The sequence below is a fragment of the Phragmites australis genome, chromosome 18, assembly GCF_958298935.1.
Source record: "Phragmites australis chromosome 18, lpPhrAust1.1, whole genome shotgun sequence".
NCBI classification, from domain to species: domain Eukaryota; kingdom Viridiplantae; phylum Streptophyta; class Magnoliopsida; order Poales; family Poaceae; genus Phragmites; species Phragmites australis.
In genome coordinates this window covers 19134535-19144634 of record NC_084938.1, presented here as the reverse complement: position 1 = coordinate 19144634, position 10100 = coordinate 19134535, and positions in this window count along the sequence as shown.

Genomic DNA, 10100 nt, shown 5'->3' with positions numbered 1-10100 from the left:
GAGGCTGATCGTGGATCTGATCGAGAAGCTACTTGAGGAGTTTGACGCCCACGACGTTGGATCGGTCTACTCCAACTCTTTTTCGGCTACACTACGCGTCGGATGGTAACGATCTATGATCTCCTACTAGCATGATTTCCTGGGTGAATGCGGTAGAAATTTTTTGTTTTAGGCTAGCGTAGCCTGTTCGTTCCCCAACACATCTTTTTTTAATAGTTGCATAAGATCATTATCATATTCAGTTGAATAATTATTATTATCACCATTCTAAAGCAAGGCTAAGTATGATCTACCCTTCCATAACCATGATGACAAGAACGTTAAAGGAAATTAGGGTAAGGCCTAACGTAGAATTTCCGGTAATATTATTAGTATGCATGTTTGTAAAATAAAACATTTGAAAACTAGGATCAATATGGTCAAGGATACAACCTACCTTCATAACACTCAGTTGGGTCTTCAGCGAAGTCTTGATTTTGCGGCCCTTCTTGCTCCTCAGAAATATTGGCATCTACTCGCGAGAATAAGCAAAAAGACAACTAATAAACACCAAGAATAAAAAAAAAAAACAAATATCACACACCAAACAATGTCACAAGATAGATTATGTTTTTTCTGAAAATTTTAGCGAAGCAACGGGTCAAATCAAAACTACGGTTGACAAGTTACGGCTTCCGAAAGATTAAAAACATGAAAAAAAGATTAACTATATGTAAAACTAACCAACTAAGATTTTTCTAGAACTTTTGAAAGTTATATATAATTTTTAAAGATTTTCTAGAAGTTTTCTAGAATTTATTTGAATTATTTAACCATAGAAGACAATAACATAATTATTAAAATATTATTCAAATTATTATCAAATTAATCCAAATTCTTAGAATTATTTTTATACTAAAAACATATTTATTGTGCAATTATTTTATTTATGATGTCAGCAACTGAAAACATATAAATAAAAAAGAAAAGCTGACTAGGCTGATATGTCAGCGAAAGTGTTGAGGTGGCGCTGATGTGGCTGGTGTGGCTAGCTGACTAGACATGCTGACAGGGTCAACACGCCATCAGAAAAGGTGACGTGGTGCTGATGTGGATGACACAAGTGTGCTGCATGTATCGGCTGACTGGATTATGGTTATTTATATCTAGATTGTTGAGTTGACTTGGACTCGAAAATCCTCTTTGAACCGAGCTTCCTTAGAGATAGAACGGGACACGGCTTGCGGAGCTCACATTGAATCAGAATAATTACCTTCTGGAAGATCTCCGGCTTGGCTTGGTTTTGATTTGGTGCTTCAGAATCCGTTGTTGCACGTGTGTCGGATGGGGAGCAAAGAGGGGTGGCGGGAGGACGACGAACAGGTTGGGTGGGTTGGCGCATCGGCCGGACAATGGGCCAGTCGACGCGTTGCTGGGGCCCAATGGAGGGAAGAGAGAGTGGGAGGGGAGGGGAAAAGGCTAGGCTGCTGGCTGATCGGGCTAGAAGAGAGAAAACGGATAACACTTTGTGGACCCTTGTTGATAGGACATGTAATAATTGGAGAGAAAGATCTTATTCATTCAGCGAGCAAGAATTCGTTGAACGGATGATACCTTCGTATAATTAGTTTTTTAATACAATTTGTATTCAGTAATTGAAAAATATTGCACATTAATTTTCTCAATTTTATTATTTAGTTGGTGTAAAGTGTGTGGAATTTTTTTTACGAAGTGACTTTGTGAGAATACAAAATCTAATTTGTTGAACATAGTAGTTATGAAGCACAAATATCATATAAATCGGCATCAAGTTTAAATACGACGATAAATATTACATGGGACATGGGGTTTTTCATCGATGCACGAATGGATCATAACCGTAAAGAGATGATAATAAACGTTGACATGTACGGTACGTCTAAAGACTAACCTAATAGCTTACTACTGCTAAACCTAACATGCCTTAGGGAATAGAAATAGGTCGGGGTACAATAGATGCTCTCTATTGAGTATACTTAGGATATTTGTTCTTTTTAGGGCATTGGGGCTCCTACCTTAGCGCGACGGACCCTCTTCCGCTTCCTTTCCCTCTCTGCTTCGCGTGCTTGAGCCGCGACGCGCTCCTTCGCGGTATTCCTGATATGCTCCTCCTCCTGCCGTTTCATCTGTAATTCCTCCTAATGTTGCTCGTACTCGTGGTATTAGTAAGCTTCCCTCCTCCACCGCATCTCCATATCCACCCACCACTTATGATCCTTATTTTGCTCCATGTAGAGCCATTGTATGAAGTTGCAGATAGGTGAAGGAGACTGGACAAAAGAAATAAGAGGGGAGATTAGTAAGAGAGTGCATGAAATTGTGTGAAAAATGTCACATGAGTGAACTATGTTGCTATACCGGTGGGTACTCGTACAGTCCATATCAAGGCTTGTCGTACTGGTAGTTGGCACACATGAAGAAGCGTAGGTCATATGTGTATGATATGTCTTGGGACTCGCGAAACCTACAAGGGTCGCCATAGAAGCACATCAGTGGTTCGACCCCCTGGGGGATGAAAATCCCTCAATGTTTCTTGCGTGGGTTTGGTGGAGCTGAGAAAGATATTGCAGTTGAGAGAGCTAAGGAAGGAGTGGTCTATCCATGAATGAGGGTGGGGTTATTTACAATGGCCACAAGGAGGGCCTTGTCGTAGCTGAACCGCGTCGCCGCCTCCGAGGCCCCCGTCAACGCGTCCACCTCCACAAGCCGACACAGCGAAAGTAGGCCAGCAGCACGCAACCTGCAAGCATACTACAGTTAGCAACCAATATAGTGTCTAAATCCATATGGAACTGTAAATTCAAAATTAACAAACCAAGAGATCCAACGCGCATCAATCATTGGACTAGTCTAAACACTCAAGAGGTCTCGCCTCCTTAGCAGGCGATACCTTTTGGGTGGGCCCGCACAGCATTGTAGCCACAAAGGTCTCTCCCACAAGGTGTCGCACGTTCAACAGGCGATGCCTCGGTATCGCCCGTTGAACAGGCGACGGTAGGGTAGACTTCATTATTTTTGAAACGGGCATATAATCTTGAAAAATTTGGAATATATATATATATATATATATATATATATATATAATTCGAAAAGGAGGGGGAGGAAGGAAAGTTTGTTGGGCTGAGGGGGAGGGATGTCGGCCCAGGTTGGGTTTCCCTCTTTTCTCCTTTTCTTTTCCTCTTTTCTATTTCTTGTATTCCTTTATATACACATACATATATGCATATACTTAATATATATTATTTATTATTTACTACAAATCATGAAATCACGCAATTCAAACAAACACAATCAAACATTTGAAATTAAAATTAGAACCCTTTTATATTAAGTTATGTGTGTGTATATATTTTATCTATTTATTTGATTTCCTTTGTATAAAAATAAATTTTTATTTACTCTAAAGTTGGGTTGTTACATAGATAATGGGATATCAGTTCTCCAATATGCCGATGACCACTAGCACAGAACTGGTCATCCCTACCCCCCTTTCACTACCGGTTCAGTAACATAAAAAGCTGAGCTAGTAAAAACCGATAGTGATAGTAGTTATCACTGTTTGTTCTTGTTATGAAACGGTAGTTATAACTATATTATCGTTGCCAGTTCTTAAAAACATGCATAAAAGATATGTCTTTAATAATTAACATTGATAATATTTATCTTAATCGATTCATATTTCATATCGGTAGTGATAATATTTAAAAGATGTGTATAAAAAATGTGCCTTAAATAACCGACAGTGATAATATTTATCTTAACCAGTTCGTATTCCAAACCGGCTGTGATAAAAGGTAGTGATAATATTATCTTAACCAATTCATATTTCAAACCGACAGTGATAATATTTATCACTGTCGGTTCATAATTCAATCCGATGGAGCAATAATTGATGAAGACGAACTAATAGTGCTATTTATTATCACATTTGGTTTGTATTCCAAACCGATAGTGACAATTCTTCTATAAATAGAAGCCGTCTCCCTCAGCCGTCGCCATCTCATTTCACTCTCTTGAAGCCACTCCCGAAGGGTAGTGGTGATCGAGTGGAGTGGTGGTCACCATCTCCACTTCGACCGCTTCTACTCCTTGTGCCTGGCTTCAACGCGTCCTCCGAGCTATAGCCACCTCGCCGTTCGCCGAGCCCGCAATCTCCAGAGCCAACATGTGGCCGTGCACATTCTCCATCTCCTCATCTCATCTCCATGACTCCTCATCTCCTCTCCCCACGGTCTCCTCATCACCTCTCACCATCTCCACTACGACCGTCTCCGTCCTCTGAGCCATAGCCACTTAGCGTTTGCAGAGCCCACCATCCGTCGAGCCTGTTGTTCCCGAGCCAATGCACGACCGCACACCTTTAATCCCTATCTCCTCCCCCAGCGGTCTCCTCATCTCCTCTCACCATCTTCACTGCAGCCGTCTCCGTCCTCCGAGCCGTAGCCACCTAGTGTTCGTTAAGCCCGCCGTCCACCGAGCCTGCTGTTCCTGAGCCATTGCACGGCCGCACACCTTCGATCCCCGTCTCCTCATCTCCTCTCCTTGTCTCCTCATCTCCTCTCCCTGTCTCCACTGCGCGTGTGAATGCTATGTGAGGATGATTGTGGAAATAGATAGATCTAACCGAATAGTAAAAAACACATTCCCTTCAAGCTAAATTTGAGTGTTGAAGATTATACTTTTACCATTCGTTTATACTTACTATTGTCACTCGAATAGTATTATCACTCGGCTAGCGCAAGATGTATAACGGATGATGCAGGGCTGCTATATCAGGGGCTCTTTGACATGGAACATTTTGACTGATTACAAAGTGGTTTTGGGTATAAATCTCTCACCTAAATCATAGGCTAAATATTTCTCTCTTTCTCTTCTAAAACCTTAGAACTCAACCCTCAAATAGATGACTCAAGAAGGCTCCCACAACTCTCCTCTCATATTCATAGGCCTTGCGAGCTTTCTTGCTTACCAAGTTTCTAGATTTCTTACATCCCAAATAACCTTCCTGATGATGTTCATGTACTCTGTCTTTGCGATCTCGACCGCCGACAAATCTCTTCCGCTCCTGATCTCTCGGACCTTCTTGTCACTTACACCGACATCCCTTTCGCTTGACTTTGTCAATATACCATCTTCATCAACATTCTCAAGCTTTACTTGTTCTCCATGTGTACAACTAGAATCACTCTTGATACACCTAGCATTCTTAATTATCTGGCACCAAACATCCCGCTTAACCCCAATCATCCCGTCATCGATCGTCAAGTTGCATCAATCGCCTACACATTATAAAACAAGCATACAAATTTCTCCAACTCTATTTCTCTATATTTTTAGTTAATCATAATCATAATTATGCATTGTAATACATAGACATGCTTATACAGACTAAATTTAACTTAATTTAATTTTTATTAATGACTCATCATATATAAATCAAGTACATATATACTTGGTTTCTCAGGTGCGGTCTGTGTGAGAGAAAGAGAGGAAGCTAAACGGTGAAGGAGGGTCCATGTATAATCGTAGCGTTGACGCAAGATCAGTGGTGCAGTGCTAATGTAGGGTAGCTTGTAGTTGCATTTTAGCAAGTGCAAAAGATTTAGTGGTATGTTTGCAACCGGTACAAAGATAATGCCACATGAGCAAATTTGCGTCTCAGCATCAGTCAACTGAAATCGCTCACGATTTTAGACAACGGCCAATGTTGGGCGCTTGCTGGCAAGGTTAGGGTTTCGAAATTGGGGTGGCCTCCAGGATTTGGGAAGGTGTAGTGGGTGGCTGGGCAGCAGGTGCATCGTCAGGCAAAGCGACAACCGGGGCAGGATCGGAGCGGAAGAGTGAAGTGAGAACGAGAAGGCACGATGGAACGAGCAGAGCGACTTCGACTATCTGAGACGGCGAGAGGTTGACGAAAGCTGTGAGCCGTTAGATGTCCATCAAAGCTCACGATCGTCGATTGATTTTTCTTTTCGGCTCAAAGGTAACTGAGGGGGACTGGGGAGTCGGCCCCTTTGTTTCCTGTTCCTCCCGCGCAGAGGTAACATGCGTTTTACGTTTCGGCAGCTAGGTTCTCAAACTGGCCAGTACATGCATGCAAATTAAAGCACAAACCGGCAAGCACACAACTCGTATGCATGCATGCAGATGGCCTATATATGGGGCGGACATGCATGCAGTGGACACGGCCAATGCATGAGTCCGATGCGATGAAAGTATGTAACCAACTTTAAACCTCTTGTTTGCATGCAGAAATTGCCTTTTCCTGCATGCTCTCTATACATATATACTTGGAAGTTTGGAGCGTTTGGGGGCAAACTAGGTGAAACCAATCTGATATATAGTATGGTTTTGTTACGACGATATAGCATGATACATACATATATACTCAACCACACTGATATTTGAGGTGAGAGATTGGAGTGAAACAAGAGAAAATGGTGCTCATTGGGATTCTCGTGTCTTTAGGTTGCACTTGAGGAACCCCGACGGTGGTGCGACCGCACGCTGGCGGGCATTAGGTTTTCGAATGATATGTAGCGACTCATTGTGATTCTCAAAGAAGACAGATGGGATGGCTGGGATCCAAATAGCGAGCGACTTATGTTATACCATGACTTGTCGACACCGTTAGCTCCATGGTCCACACCGACCCATTTGATGTCATCTCTATGACGGTCGATCATCATCGATCCCAACCTAATTGGTCCATCACCAGCTTCTCCCTCTCTACTCTCAGTAACTCGCTCGTTGTCGACCTGCCTAACACAATATAAATTTTAAGGTCTTTAAAACATTGTTTCTTTGAATCAATATTTTGATGGCAAAGGTCTTCTTTTTGCGGAACTAATGCTGTCAAGTGTTTATGAAAGGAACTAATAATATCTGGTCGGAAATAGAAAGGGAATATAGAAAAACCCTTCTAGAAGTCACATCCATTTTCTACCCTTCAATTTATTCTATTTGAAATAATTATTTATTTACCACTGCAAATACGTCTAAGCAAAAGCTTTAATGCGGTATTTGTCATCGGATATGCAAACTTGGGTCTGCATGTTGTGGGGGCATCTAATTGACAGAGATAGGCAACACCAACACTTCAGTTTCATTCCTGTTAGTATGATTGATCATAACGGCCGGAGTGATATGATGATACCAGGTGAAAAAAATTACAAATCTTCGAACAGAGCCATTAGTGGGCTCCCGCCGTAACCCCCGAGTTTTTGGGGCAAGTTTTGGGACGTCTGGGGACGGGACAGTAGGAGAGCCCGGCCCGGCTGACGATATGAGCTAGAACTGTTAAACGAACTACAAGCCACAATGGTGTGGCTGAATGTAACATATAAGCATGCGATCGATAAACACATGGAACGGCGTGGGATGAAACTTTGGCAAGATGGGAGGAAACTTCGCATGATCACCTAAGACTGGTTTTTGGTACTGTCTAGAGTTACTGGGCAGCACACACAACGCGTGCGTAGTCGCGTAGATGCACCACGCATTGGAGGTGAGCCGTGACCTATGTATATATTCATGAGTTCGATGTGTTGCAACTACTCTCTAACTGCAGGAATCGCCTTCCTTCCTCTCTCTCTCTATACATGCTAACCACTTGGAGACTTCACGGGCCCTGTAGCCTTGTAGGGAGTAGGCAGTAGTGCCAAAAACTTCTGCACCCTATATGCACTTGTTCTAATAGCTGTAGGTTCAGCCAAACTTCTACTTATGAATGTGAATTATGAATTCGAAGCGAGAGATTGGAGCAAAATAAAACACGGTGACGCTCAATGCAGTGCTATCCCACCTGCCCCCATCCGTCCTCCTCCTGCGCGTCCGCCGATAGCATCGCTTCCGAGGCGGCGCGCCCGAGGCCAGCGCTCCTCCTCTCCTTCGAGACTCCTGAGCCCAGCGCTCCTCCTCTCCTTCGAGACTCCTGAGCACACCAACGGGCAGCCTTGGAGTGTCTCCACCGTCGGAGCTGAGTTCAATGACACCTACCAGGTTGTGGCCCACAAGGCCTTTATTTACTTCTGCCAGATGCACGAGCAAGAGGTTGGTCGCACGCCAGTGAGGTTCTTCTCTTCCATCGACCACTCATGCCTTGTTTGGCACAACAGGATGAGGACTCTGGAGGGTTTGGGTCAGTGAGAGGACGACGAGATTACCTGGTTGCTACGGTCAGGTACCTCATAGCTTTGGACACTTTGTACAGGACTAACCACCACGAGTGGACTGTTTGCATCAGGAGAGCTGAGGAGTCAGAGACTAGAGGGAGCATTGAGACTTCAGCTTAAGCAAGTCTGTGCCCGGGCAGCAGAGGCTAAGCTACGTGCAGAGCAGACTATGAGAGTTCTGACAGAGACGACAGAGCGCCACATGAGGGAACTCTACGATGCCTACCTGTCCTTCCACGCAGAGCTCACGGTGGACCTCGCCCTAAGCTCACTCCTAGGAAGAGGACTTTAATTCACCCTACCAATGCTAGGCAGTAGTAGTACCAGACGTGTTTGTTAGTTAATCTTGTTGCATAATAAAGTGTAGTAGCACATCAGAGTTGATTAGTGAGTATACGTGTATAGATAGGTAGTGCCCCGCCCTCCGGGACGAGGGCTCATACAGCTCCCAGCCAGCAAGTAGTTAGCTTTCCTCTAGAAGTCATGGAAGTGTGGATACGGATGTAGTCGCATGCAGTTTTAGTCATACACATGTGGAAACGTGCAGCTTCTACGGCGGATTGAGCCGATAGACTTGGACATCAGTAGCTAGTTGTGTGCATTCAGGAGTCTATTTAAAATAAGCACTTGTATTGAGTTAGATATCCAAAGAAAGAAATAGGAGAAAATCTAGCTAAGCAGTTGCAGCCAGGCCAAAGTCTTTGTGCTATCGTTTCTCTGGTCTTTGCGTTCATCTTCTAGCTAGTGCTCGTGTGTGTCTCTGTGATAGTTGCGTGCAAAAAAAAAGAGGAGCTGGGCCAACAATTGGTATCAGGGCTAGTGTAGTAGTTATATGCCCAAGTATCCGTAGTACAAGGAGATGGCGATTACCACGACACAAGCAACGAAGGAGGGTGGTGTGTCCTTGTGCTACCCAATGCTGACGGCAACCAACTACTCCACCTAGGCGATCAAGATGGAGGCCAACATGGAGGCGCAAGGTATGTGGGACACCGTCGAGCCCTTGGGCCCTTGGTCGGGGTAGTCGTGGAAAGGAGGAAGGACAAGATGGTGTTGGCTTGTATTTTTCAGGTTGTTCCCGAACATGTGTTGCTGCAGATCGCTAACAAAAAGACAGCCAAGGAAGCATGGGAAAGCCTAAAGGCAAGGTACCTTGGTGCTGATCGAGTGAAGAAGGAACGCCTGCAGACCTTGAAGAGTGAGTTCAAGGCTCTGCGCATGATGGAAACTGCATCCATTGATGAGTTCACCGGCAAGATCAGCGGCCTGGCAAACAAGTTCAGTGGGCTTAGTGAACTCTTGAAGGATGCAGTGCTTGTGAAGAAGCTACTCAACTCGGTGCCTGACAAGTATTTACAGATGATCGCTGCGATCGAGCAATTCTACGACATGGACACCATGCCATTTGAGGAGGCGATTGGTTGCCTCAAAGCGTATAAGGAGAAGATACGCAAGCGCAATGACGGCAACGGCAACGGCAACGAGGAGCACTTCCTGCTCACCAAGGCCGAGTGGGAGGCCTGATCTTTGAAGCTAGAAGGCGAGGGCCACTCCAGTAGCTCCAGCAGCGATGGTGGTCGAGGCAGTGGGAAATGAAAGTTCGACAAGGCAAAAGTGAGGTGTTATAGCTGTAACAATTATGGACACTTCTCCTGGGAATGCTCGGACTCGCAGAAGGAAGAGCCGAAGAAGAAGGAGCACACACTTCTAATGGAGGCAGATGTGGATGACCTTCCGGCGTTGCTATAAGCATCCATATTAGGGGGTGATTGTTAGTTAATCTTGTTACATAATAAAGTGTAGTAGTACATCAGTACATCAGTGTTGATTAGTGTGTATACATTTACGGATAGGTAGTACTTGCACATTAGTGAGTCGTGCATGTCATGGATTCATGTAGGTGCATTA